We start from the raw sequence: 12696 nt of genomic DNA on the forward strand, positions 1-12696 counted from the left end.
TTAAACCCCTCCAGAGATGGTGACTCCACCAGCTCCCTGGGCAGCCCCTTCCAATGGCTAATGACCCTTTCTGAGAAGAAATGCTTCCTAATGTCCAACCTGACCCTCCCCTGGCGAAGCTTGAGGCTGTGTCCTCAAGCTCCCTGCTCCCCAGGCGTTTCGAGGTGCCACCTCCTCCCCTCCATCGCAAGGCTGGGCCAGCGAGCAAAAACCCAACCCCTAAAAAGCCTTTTCTGCGACATAGCGGCTGTGCCAGCGCCATGTTAACCAAGATGCCTTTAACCCGCAGCCGCGGCGAGGCCGGGGGCACAGCGAGCGTTTCACACTGGCTTGAGGAATCAGCGGGGTCCTGCACCCTGGGGTGCTTGTCGCTCATTTTGGGGGGGGGATTGGGTTTATTTGGGTCTGGGTTTTTTTTGGCATCTTGCCTTCTCCCAAATGCCTCTGGGGATGAGCCGTGGAGAGCGCAGATGTGCATCCCAAGCATACCGCAACAAGGTTCCTGATTTAAGGACTGTCATTAACCTCTTTCCGACAGTTGCTAACCAGGTGCAGGATTGTAACGGGAGGAGGAGAGAGCTCGCTGAAAACAGCCAGTTTTCCTCCGTCACCTGGAAATGCACATGGATGCCATTTTCTGCCTGGTAATCAGGCAGGGTTTAGGATTTTAGGGTTGTCAAGCACTGGAACAGGCTGCCCAGGGAAGGGGTGGAGTCACCATCCCTGGAGGGATTTAAAAGACGAGTAGGTGTGGTGCTGAGGGACATGGGTTAGTGGTTTTCCATGGTTAGGTGTGAAAAGGGGGAGCCATTCCAGCTTGTGTTTTGCCATCACAGGTTAAACCAGGAGCTGCCAAACCCACTCATTTTCAGGAGATCTGGCATCTGCAGGACTCGGGGCTCCTCTGCCCAGGACTGTCACCAGCCTCCCAGGTCCGGTTTCTGTGTGTGACGCTCACAAGTGCTGTATCTCACCCCAAATACCGCTCTGGTGTCCGGGTCGGTTTTAGATCGACTTCGAAATTGCCCTCTGGCCGGCCAAGCACTGCGGTGCGTGTGTGTCCGTGGACATCTGCACCTCGTTTTTTGGAGGTGCAAAGGGGCCGGACTCTCCTGTTTCAGCCACGGGCTGGATGGTTTTCGGACCCCCCCATTGTACCTCCTCCCCTCTCCATCTGCCCATTAACCGCAGCGAAATCCCTGTGTTTTCCCCCAAAGAGGAGGCTGCAGGCGGTGTTTCACACTGGGGTGTCCCCAGGCAGAGAGCAGCGGTCGATGTGCTCCAAACACTTTGCAGAGTCAAGAGCTGTCCTGTCCCTTGGGGGAACGGCAGGGAGAGAGCAGGACGGGGGACTGGGAAAGGGGGAACCCCCAAAGCGGGCTGGGGAAATGTGAAGAGACAGAAAAATTTATTAAAAGCAATTAATAGCTGCTACAACCAAGGATTTAAACTGAACCTAAAGCCTTAGGGAGGGAGGAAATGAAGTGGCTTACGATTGTTATTTTATTGCTTAATATTTTTTTTTTTAAATATGATATGCTAAATGCAAATAAGCGTTGTTACCAAGCAGGAGAGGGAGGGGATGGAAGACATGCCGGGAAAAGTGAGTGGGATCTAGGTTTTGCGTCGTTCGCTGAATTACTGGCAGGTCTTTTGTAACATCTGTTAAAAATAAAACAAACATTCATTTCCATTTCGCGCTGCCTGAGATGGCTTCTGCAAAAAAAATTTCAACCTGTCCAGGAATTTGTCTTGAAAGTTGCCCTCCCTCTCCTCACGCCTCCTCTTCTCCAGGGGAGATTTCCTTCCTGGACTTCCCAGGGGCTCCATTAGCCCCACATTAAAGCCTTTTTACTTTGCTCTCAAACTCTCCATCGAAGTAAAAGGAATTCTAATAAACCGCTGGGAAGACTCTGCTATTCACTCTTTCCATGGAAACACGGCGCTGCCTCGGAGCAGAGCTCCTCTCCACAGAGCCTGGGTCACGGCAGGAGGAGACCAAGGAGGGATGGAGAGATGGTTTCCATTATAAGAGACCTTTTGAGAGAAATAATCGCTGCTCTCCCACCAAGGAAAGGCTTCGAGATGACGGGGGCCTCGGGGGAGCGGGGCCGGCCTCGCAGGGGGTGCTGGTGTGAAGCGGTGATGTGCCGGGCGCTGAGAAACTCGTTAAAACATCTGATTAGTGGAAACGAAGGCGCCCGGGACCGATTTGTCTCTCTTGATGGGAGGGATGAGTCCGGGAGGGTGGATGGACCCGGTGCCGCGGGCAGAGGCTGCACAGGGGGCTTGGGGCTGGGGACGTGGGGTGCGGTGAGGGGATGGGGTCGTGGGAGGACATCGGTGGCTCCTCACCCAGGGCCGTGCTGCACCGGCCCAACATCACACCAGGCAAATACATTTTTCGAGGCCAAAAAAAGCCTGTGTGCTCTGGGAGGGGGATTCTGGCTGTTCCTGGGTCCCAGGCAGGAGCCGGTCCGAGGAGGTCAGTGCGATGGCCTCCCTACCTAAAGTGACTGCGATATAATTAATTTCGAGCCTCCTCGCAGGCACGATCGTCCCAAGCGTCGCCGCTCCGACACCGTGCTGCGAGATGAAGGATTTTTTTTTTTTTTAAAGCACGAGGAAGCTCGTTAGAAATAGCCCGAAGGGCAAAGTTAGGAAATGAAAATCCATGGGATCCGCTCGGAGCCGGTGCACGGAGCTCGGTGAGAGCTGGGGCAGGGTTGCCTGCTCCCTGCCTGCAAGGAGCCGCGAGCGCAGGGCGTGCGGCACCGGGAGTGAGATGTCACCGGGCCAGGGGACGAGAGCGATCCATTGGGATCGTCTGGAGCGGGGCTGGAGGAAACTCAGCCAGGAGGAAGGATGAGAGAAAGAGGAGTGAGGAAGAGGCAGCTCAGAGCATCCCACGTAGGCACCGGGGAGGTCCCGGGGACCCCGGGCCAGCAGAGCATGGCAGGGCTGGATGGAAGGGCAGGCTGGTGGGGAAAAGCCCATTTTTCGTGAGGAAGTCATGAAATCAGCCTTTGTGAACCCGTAAATCAGAGTCACAGAACTATGAAGCTGCCGGAAATATCACAGTGTTTGAAAAAACAAAGTGTTTGGTGGTGATTTAATTTGCATGTGGGGCTCTCGGGGCTTGTGGTTTCAACCTTTTTCCTCGCCACAGCGAGGTCAAGGTTTAAGGAGAGCAGGGCTGAGGTTCTCCTGAAATCACAGGACTCCTGGAGGTGGGGATTTCGAATGTACCAGAGCCGGGAAACATCCTAATGGACCAGATTGCTGAATTTATGGGATTGTAGTCTAAAAATAACAAATCCTTTAGTCTTCTCTCAATCCCAGAGGAGGAGCTGGGAGTGATGTCCATTGGGTATGTCCCACCTCAGCTTTACTAGTGCGACAGTCGCAGCCCGTGGTACCAAATGGTGGAAGAGCTCTTCCCCATGAAGGACGGGGGGAATTGGTGGTTATGGGGGATAAATACTGAGTCCCTGGAGAGCCGTGAGGTCCCGGCTCAGTTTACCCTCCTGCAGAGAGGCACGTGTGAAGTCGGAGGTGGCCAGGAGCGTGCTGTGGTGTATTAGCTATAAACAGCCAAGCTGGGGTTGGGATGGGGCTGGGGACAGGAATGGGGATGAGGATGAGGAGAAAGGAGACAGGGGAGATGAGAGCAAGCAGTCTGCTTTGGCAGATGCTGAGTCCCCTGACGAGGTTTGGTCTGTTTTGCAGCTTGATGCCTGCTATCTCGAGTAATTAACAGGGAAAAGAGAGGGCCTGGTTATCCATCCTTCAAGAGCAAGGGGTTGAATTGAAAGGCAGCACCTTGGAAGTGGATCAAATAGCTCTCCAGCCCCCTGCGTACGGCTCGGGAACTTGCTGCCGTGCCGTGTTATCAAGGTGAACAGCTTTAGTTCAATTAAAGAGAGGCTCCGAGCGGAGTCGTGGGAGGAGGCAGGGCTGGGCGTCTGCACCCGTCGGGCAGGAGCCAGCGTGCACGGAGCTGCGCGGCACTGACCCCGGCCAGCCCGCGTGGGCATCCCGGTGTGCCAGGGCCACCAAAGCCCTCCCTGGCCAGCAGCACTGTGCTTCCCAGCTTCCCCTTCTCGCCTCTGCGCCAGATTTTGTTTACCCCTTGGAAAAAGCAGGGTGCGAGGAAGGATTGCTCTTTGTTACCATCTCCTTTTCCCTCCCTCCTAAAATAACTCCCCAAAAGCCATCGCTCCCAGCGATGAGCTGCCATCAGCTCACCGTGCACCTAAATCCCCGCAGATGCACGGCACTGGGAGCCCGCGCGTCTATATTTTTCCTGTCGGTCCCTGCCTGGGCTGCAGCTGGCTACGGCGCGCAGAGAGCTGCAGGTGTGATTTGTTCATTTGCCTCCACCCTCCCACGCTGCCTGCCTCTTGCTTGCCTTCCCCGCCGCCACGCGAGCCCACCCAGCTCATCCCACCCAGCTCATCGTGGTGCCAAGACCCGCATCCCACCCTGTGCCGAGACCCTCATCCCACCCTGCGCCGAGACCCACATCCCACCCTGCGCCCCCTCTGGCATCTCCCCGGTGCAGCGCTGGCAGAGGGCTGGGATCGCTGGGGCTGGCGTGTGTGTGTGCGTGGAGGGGAGGGGGGATTAATCTGATGCTACGAGGCTGGAAGAGGTAAAAAAAAAATCAAAACTATAAAGAAGGCAGCAGCCTCCTCCTTTTCCCTCTCCCCCGCTCCAGAGGATTAAGCCTACCAAAAAAAAAAAAAAAAAAAGAAAAAAAAAATGTCTGCAGCTTTCTGTTGACCCTGCATGATGGCATTTTTGCGCTCTGTGTGCTGCCTCTGCTGATTGCTATTCCTGGCACAAACACACACACACGCACACACACGCAGCCCCAGCACGGCTCACACCAGCACACAAAAAAAAACACCCCCAAAATACCCCAAACCCAACCCAAACCCGTGCCGCTGTCCCTCGGCATCCCTGGCCACCCTGGTCTCTGCGGGGAGAGCTGCCAGCACCCGCTGCCTCTCGCCCTCTCCTCCACCCCACTTCTCACCTCGCACCAGCTCCACCGAGCACTTTTCTGCCGGAGAAGCCGCCGGCAGCCAGAGCCCTCCACCACTCCTACCGCTGGCATTACATTTTCAGGCTGGATGCTATAGGGCCGTTTCTAATTACCTTATATCCCCTAGTGGTCTATGAATAATGGTTAGTGAAGGAGCTCAGAAGGGCTGCTGAGAAGGGAAGCAAAAAAAAAAAAAAAAAGGAAAAAAAAAAAGAGAATTGTGCTATTTCTCACATTTTTTTTTCTAAGGATCTAATCTGGCTACTGTGCTCTGGAAGAGGAGGAGAGCGAGGCAGCAGGAGAGAGGCGAGAGCGAGGACCAGCGCAGGTATTGTTGCAAGCTACATCTTTGTGCTTTTTTTTTTTTTTGCTTTTTTTTTTTTTATTGAAGCCACAGCAGAATTGGAATGGGGGGGGTGGGGGGGAGCAGACGGAGCTTTTTCCGGATTTATTTTTCTCTTGTGCAACTCGTGTGCCGCCGCGATCGGATGGATGCACGGCGCCGGCATCGCGGAGTTTGGGGAGGGGGGGTACGTACGTCTGTGTGTGTGTCCGTGGGTGCTGTTTGCAGCAGTGAAGAGGTGGGGGGGGGGGGAAGGTTGTTTGGCTTTTTCTGGAAGTAATAAAGAAATTTGCAACCGGTCCAAAAATCCTCCTGACTTGCCGATTGACGGGTTGTCTGAACAAAGATACAGCTGAGACTTGGAATATTGCGGTGTGGAAGGGATGGATTTGGTTTGCTTGTCCTGACTCCTACTTTTCCAAAGTTAAAATAATAATAACGGGGCACGGGGGGGACTGCAAAAGCCTCTGCAGAGAGAAATCTTCCGGGGGGGAGGCTTATTTCACGGAGGAGTTATCGACGTGCGTGGTTTTATACTTACAAAAGTTGCGGCGGTGCCGCGGTCAGGCGCCTGCCTCTCCTCGCCGTTGTCTGCACGTGAGAACGCTGACTTGATGGATTTTCTTTCTTTTATTCGGTGGCTGGCGGGGCAGGGGGGGAAAAAAAGATGGATGTAGCAGATAACCCGCGGAATCGCGGGGTCTGCACATCTGGCTGCGCCTCGGCGAAGCCCCTCGCTGGGACTTTCACCTCCCGCTCCCTTTCTCCCACGGCAAATTTTGGCCCCCCCCTCCCCAAAATCCTCCGTTGACATTAATAAATAAACAAACTGGGGAATAACGGAGGAGCGCGGCGAGGGGGCTCGGAGCCTGCTGCCGGGGCTGGGGTGGGGGGGGCCCTGTGCTTTTGTTTTAAATAACGAAACGGCGATGATTGAAAACATATGAATAGGATGCAATGCAGAGCGGGTGTGTTACGGGGGGGGGGGGGAGCTGGAAAACTGCTTATACGACAGAAGCGGAGCTTGAATGAGATGAAAGGCGAGGGGGGTCCGTCCCTCTGCGGGGCTGCGGGGGGGGGGGCCGTTCCCAAAGGCAGAGGAATGAGCTTGGGGTGGTGGGGAAAGTCGCCGGGGGGGCAAAAAATACCCAACCTGGAGTGAAGCGTGTGGTTATATCCCATCCAACTTTGCCAGCTGCAGCGTTAATGGAGCTAATTGTACTCGAAAATAATAAAATCAGAGGAAAATACGCCTGTGCGTGGAGGGGGGAGATGCGTGGGGGGCAGAAGCGGGTCCCGAAGCCCTTTGGCCCCCCCGGCAGCACCGCCGAGGTGGGTGATGTTGAGGCGATACCCAGACGTGGCCGGATTGCGTTTATTTGGGTGGAAATAAAGATGGAGCAACTGCCCCTGGGAGGGCTGTAATCCCCCGGGGAACGGCTCCGAGAGCGCGCCGGGGCTGCCCTTCGCTGCCTGCCCTTCGCTGCCTGCCCTGCCTGGCCTTGCTTTTGTGTTTGTTTGCTTCCAGGGGATGGTGGGGGGGAGAAGGGAGCTGGGGGGGGCTGCGAAGGCGGGGAGAAGCCGTGAGGGCGGAGAGCCGATTTAAATTGGACTTAATGGATTCCCAGGGCAGCTCTTTTAGATGAAAGTCAAAATAAGAGCCAAAGTGAATCTCAGCAGACCTGTCTGTTGCATTAGAGATGCAGCCCTCCTCTCCCTCCCTCCCTTTTTTCTTTAAAAGAGAGGGGAAAAAAAAAGTGTTACCCGTACAGAAGACGGCGTGGAGTTTCTCGTTCCTATAATGAGAGCTCTAATTGAAGAACTTGCAGCCTCTTGGGAGCGTCTTTACTGATCGCTGCTTTTGTTATTCATGCTGCGCTCTGTTTTCTTGGGGTTTTTTTGGGGGGGAGCTGGCGCAAGTCTGGCTACGCCGGGGTTGGGGTGCAACGCTGTGTTCCCCCCCCAGGCTGGCTCTGTGTGCTGCCAGCAGGTAAGACCCCCTGGTCTCCCCTCGGGGGGCCATGCCGGGGTCCCCCGGGGAGGCTGGTGGCTGGTGCTGGCTGTGCCGTGCTGGAGGAGGAGGTGGGAGAGGCTGCAGGGTCCTCGTCCGTGCGGGACCCCCTGGGCTGCGGGACGGATCCTGCCTGGCGTGGCACGTGGTGAGGGTGCAAAGCAGGGCTTGTGCCTCCTGCCTGGGCTTGCTGCGATAGCCGGGAACCCCATGCGGCTGTGGGGTGCCGTGGGGTGCCGTGAGATGCCACAAGCCTGCTTGGTGCAGAAGGCACAATGCAGCCCCGCTGTCACCCCCCCACAGGGGTCCAGGGTGGTTCTCTGCAGCTGGAGTGTCACCTGGAGGGGACAGGCGTCGTGCCAAAGCCACGGGGATCCTCTGTCCGCCCAGGGTGTGGAGTGGGACATGGCCACTGAGCCAGCAGGACCTTTCTGTTGCCCAGCAATTTGGGATGGGCAGGGGAACTGGCAGACGTGGCTCCCCGCACAGGGTTCTTGTCACCCTCACTCCCCCTCCCAAGCCCCCTTGGATGGCCAAAGTCTCTGTGACCACAGGGGGGTGGTGGCTGTCCCCAAGCCCCGTGTCCCCACGTGGTCCCATGGTGATGCTACGTGTGGCAGCGGGCTGGTTTGGTGCAGCTGAAAGCTCCTGGGGGGCAGCTCCCTATTGCCCCCGTGTCCCTCTCCCAGCCCTGGACACATTTTGCAGCTACACTTGAGCTCTACATGGAAGAAAACAAGAGTCACGAGCCCTGGGGATGCTCTCGGTGGCATTTGCTGTCTGCAGGGCTGAGTCTGGCCAGGGAAGAGGATGCGTGAGGAGGACGGGGCTCTGCCAGCCCATCGGCTTAGCACAGAGGCAAAGCAGTTAACCTGGACATCTGATCTCCCGAGAGCTGTGTATTGACCCTGACAGCGATGTATCAGGAGCGACAGACTCTCCATCATCGATCCCTCTCTTCCCGTCACCAGGTGTCGACACCGACAGCCATGGAACCGGCTTTAATTTCAGGCCTCTGGCTCCAGCGCGTAACGCTTAGCCATGGTGCCGAGGTGCCACCAGGCTTTGCAAACACCTCCCAGGCCAGCTGAGCCAGGGATGGGGCTTGCAGAGGACCCAGGAGCCCTGTGCCAGGGCCATTGGGCAGGGTGGCCTCCCACGGTGACATAGCAGCCTTTGGTGGAGGACCCAGGGGGGCACCTGGAGCTCCTACTTTGCTGGTCTTTGCTAGGAAAACCCTCTGGCCTGGTCTCCCTGTGCCATCAGTGCCGAGCAGCAGAGGATGCACTGGGGCTGGGGAGTCCCGGTCCTTCATAGCCTCAAGCTTCACCAGGGGAGGTTCAGGTTGGACATCAGGAAGCATTTATTCTCAGCAAGGGTCATCAGCCATTGGAAGGGGCTGCCCAGGGAGGTGGTGGAGTCACCATCTCTGGAGGGGTTTAAGAAAAGCCTGGACATGGCACTTAGTGCCCTGGTCTAGTTGGCATGGTGGTGTCAGGGCAATGGTTGGACTCGATGATCCCAGAGGACTTTTCCAACCTGGTTGATTCTGTGATTCTGCAGCCTTTGCCGGGTGACCTCCTCTGGCCAGGGGGCCCCTTGCCCTCCCCGCCTCCAAAATGGCCACAGCCAAATCCGATGGACACGCGATCACATGCGTGTACCACCCCACGGAGACCTGCTGGGGAGGGTGGTGTTTTTCTTGGGTGCCTTGGTTTTGGGCAGGATGGAGCCGCTGGCAGGGGCCGGCTGGCACGCCGCCTCTCCTCCTTCCCAGCATCTCGAGATTGCTGAGCCACACGCAGCCAAGCTGAGCCTTGAAAAAGCTGCTTGTGGTTCAAGAGCATCTCCTCGACGGAGGAGAGAGGAAGGCTTTTCTTTCCTCCCTTTCTTTCGGAGCTAGCCGAGCTCCCCTCGCCGGCGCAGGGTCTCTTCCCCTGCGAGGGAACGTTGAAAGCCGGGGGCAGCAGGTATCTCGACACCCCGTCAGTCTGAGCCTTTTCCAGCAGCAGGCTCTGAAGGCCGGTGCTCTGCTGCACAGAAGAAAACAAGTGAGAAGAGGGAGGGAGGCAAGAGCAAGCCTTTGCAGCCGGCAATCGATAATTGTAGTGTCAGTCACCGCCTGGGAAGTTCCCGCATCCCCGCTGTCGCTGGCGGCGGGTGGCGGGGAGAAGGGGAGGGCGAGAGCTGGGCTCTGCCCCGCGCAGCATCGGGCCCGGGGCAGGGAGCGATGGCGGAGGGCGAGAGCCCGGCCCCGAGCAGGAGCCTCCCGCTGCATTACTCACTGCTTGATGTAGCTTGAACCTTTCAACTCCCTCCCCTTGGGGATGGAGCGGGCTGGGCAGGAGGTGGCAACAGAGCAAGGGGAGAACACTCTGCTTGCTTAGGGCTGAAGGGCTTTTTTTCCCCTTTCCTTTTATTTTTTTTCCTTCCCCACCCCACTCTGTGTGCATTTTGGGCTCTAACATTCTCCAAAAAATATAAAAGAAACCCCAACCCAGCTCCCCCTCGCGTGTGTCTCCGTCTTAGCAAAAGCCAAGGCAAAAGATCAAGGAATTCTTCCTTTTGTGCAGCTTTCAAGACCAAAGATGCGTCGGTGAAAAGAGGAGGCTCAGAGTACCAGGCACACACAAGTGTTAAAGCAGAGGCTTTCCTTTTGTCTCCAAGGCGATCAGCTGGCAAAGGGATCCACAAATTAATTAAAAATTGCACTGTCTTGATTGAGTTATTCCTGCTCGCATCCCACCTGCCTATCAAAAGACTGGGAATGGCAGGAGAAAATTCCTATTTCTTTCCCAAACAGCTCAGACACGTACTACGGACCGTCTCGCTCGCCTTTTATCCCAGGCAGCAAAGGAAATGAAAAAAAAGGAAGGGCTGGCGCGGTATCCAAAGAAATCTCTCCCGGAGGATGAGTCCTTCTCCTGCGCTAACAAATGCTGGGGTATTTGGACAATTCGGAAGAGAAATGAACAGATTTACGTGTCACGCATGGGCCAAATTGTGGTTGTAACTCCGTGAAGTTGATGGAGATCCATCGGAGATTAATTTGGCCCAAGGTCTGGCGCTTGCTCCGTGGGGAACGGGCTGGATCTCTGCCGTGGCTGAAACAAGAGTTATTCAAATGGGTTTGTCTATACCCAAGTGGTAGAGACGAGCAAAAAGCCCGACTGGTTGTATCCCTTGTGCCAAAGCACCATAAATACGCGTTGATCTGTCAAGTCGTGCACAACCTCTATTACATTTACCACCAGGAACGTGTTAAGGGGGTAGATTTATACGCAGGGGCTGTGCAGCAGCCTCTCTGTGCGCTTTGCTAAGGAAGCTTGAACTCCATCCCAGCGTCCTGATGGGGGGAAGCCTTTCTCCCCTCCTGTTTACGGGATTTCCACCCAAACTGAGCCTGCACCAGGACTGAGCTCAGCCCGAGCCCAAGCGAGCCCAGCTCCCCGTCGCCAGCTCGGCTCGTGTCCATGCAGGGCTCGGGCTCCGTTCTGGTTTGGGGGAGCATCGTCAGCCGGTGCCTCTGAGCTGGATTCGAGGGGTTGGTTTGCTGCTTTGCAGTCAGTCCTTGCTTCCTCTGCTTTATTGTCATCTCTGCTCTTAGTCACCGCTCGATGCCTCACCAGGGGACACCGCTCCTGCTGCATTTATGGCAGCCGCTAAAATTGGTGCTCAGTGCTTGTGCTTCGGTGAGGAGGGACATTGAGCATCAGGGAGGCCCTGCCCAGCTGCGTTACGGTCCTTGATGTCATGTGGGGTGTGCAGAGGAGCTGCAGGGCAGGTCGGTCACCGGGTGGGTCCCCTGTGCCGGGGATGGACCTCCGGCTCTGCTGGGTCCCATCCGGCTCGTGCCCGGAGGGGATACGGGAGCAGTGCTGGGAAGGAGCAGCACCGGCCCCGTTCTCAGGTGGAGATGACTGGTGCGTAAATGAAAATGAGATGCTCAATAAAGTCAGAAAGAATAATTAAAAACGTTCATGGCTGCTGGCTCACAAAGGCGTGGACACTGATCCAGCGCGGCACAGCCGTCCCCCCAAACACCGCGTCCTTCAGCTTGGCTGTCACCAGGCAAACCCCCGCACCGCCTCGTCCCGTGACAGCGTGTCCTTCACCGCGCCTGTCGCCGTGTGATCTATAGAGCAGGGCTGGCCCGTTCCTACCACTGCCTTTCACCAACCCGGCGACCGGATTCTCCGGAGAAGACTAGTCCTATCAGAGCACGTCCTTCACCGTGACTGCTGCCGCGCGAGAGGCACGGCGGCGCGGGGCTCTAACGCCTTGTAATTCACTGTGACTGCTGTGGCAGGGCCCGCACCGCGCTGCGCTGCCGCAGCCCTTCAGACCCTTCTGCTTCTTCGTCTGCTGCCTGGCTTCAGAGCAAGGGCTGGATGGAAGGGGACACGTCGGGGGGGGACCTTGGAGGTGCCCCGGGCTCGGAGCCTGCTGAGGGTGCTGAGCATCCTTGCGGCATGGTCCCATCCTGCCTCCTGGGTGAGGTCCCCATGGGGAGGGGGTGCTGGGGACAGACACTGCCCAGGCAGGGCAGAAATCCCCGTCTGAGTGTGCCAGGTGAGAAATGGCCCTCAGACGCACGGAAAGCATCCTGCCTCTGGGAGGTTCTCGGGCAGCGTCGTAAATGTCAAAAGCCCAGCGCACACAGAGGAGAAGGGGACGTTTGGCTACCGAGAGCGGTTGTTCCAGGGGCTGTTTTACTTCAAAAACTTAAAGGGTTCTTCGATGCTCCCCTCGTCGCTGGTTAACCCTGTTCCTTTACCAGTTAAATAGAAACGCGGCCGCCATCAATAAAGCCCTTCTGGAGGCTCTGCCGTGGACGTTGCCCGTGCCATTCTCCTCATGCCACGCCGGACATCTCTCCCTCTTCCACCGATGCGGTTTATCTCCTCCGTGGGCAGAAGGCGGCTGTGCCCGTGAGCTTTTGGTGCCGTGATAAAGCGAGGGTCCCACGAGGGGCCAGGGTTTGCCGGCCAGGTGATGGAGATCCCCAGTGCTCACCGCTTCCCCTCCGTGCGCAGAGGAGCTGGGAGCCGTGGTGCCGCGGTTGTGCATGGCACGGGGTGCGGGCGACCACGGCTCAGCCAGGAACCGCGTTCGGGGTCGGTGCTTTGCGTTGCTGGGTTTTCTTTACAGGGGAGGCTGGAGCCTGCAGGAAGAGCAGGGATGAAGGAGAATACTCTCGAAGGGCTCCCAGGATGGGAGCGTCTCCCGTTTTGCTCCCGTGCAAATCGTGAGCGACGCTGCTGCTCCTGCTTGGAGAAATTTGGCTCGAGT

At 56.9% G+C, this 12696-nt stretch overlaps 1 protein-coding gene across 2 annotated transcripts in view; it reads left to right on the top strand.

Moving 5' to 3' along the window:
* RAI1 (retinoic acid induced 1) overlaps window positions 1–12696 on the top strand; it is a 73077-nt gene that overhangs the window by 29743 nt on the left and 30638 nt on the right. The window contains exon 2 of one of the 2 annotated variants that reach the window (XM_068423881.1): window positions 5300–5378. The exons of the other annotated variant lie outside the window; for it this stretch is intronic. The gene's annotated coding sequence lies outside the window, so the exon portion shown is untranslated. The remainder of the gene's footprint in view (window positions 1–5299; window positions 5379–12696) is intronic. 2 annotated transcript variants of the gene reach the window in all.

This window comes from Nyctibius grandis, chromosome Z (genome assembly GCF_013368605.1).
Source record: "Nyctibius grandis isolate bNycGra1 chromosome Z, bNycGra1.pri, whole genome shotgun sequence".
NCBI classification, from domain to species: Eukaryota; Metazoa; Chordata; class Aves; order Nyctibiiformes; family Nyctibiidae; genus Nyctibius; species Nyctibius grandis.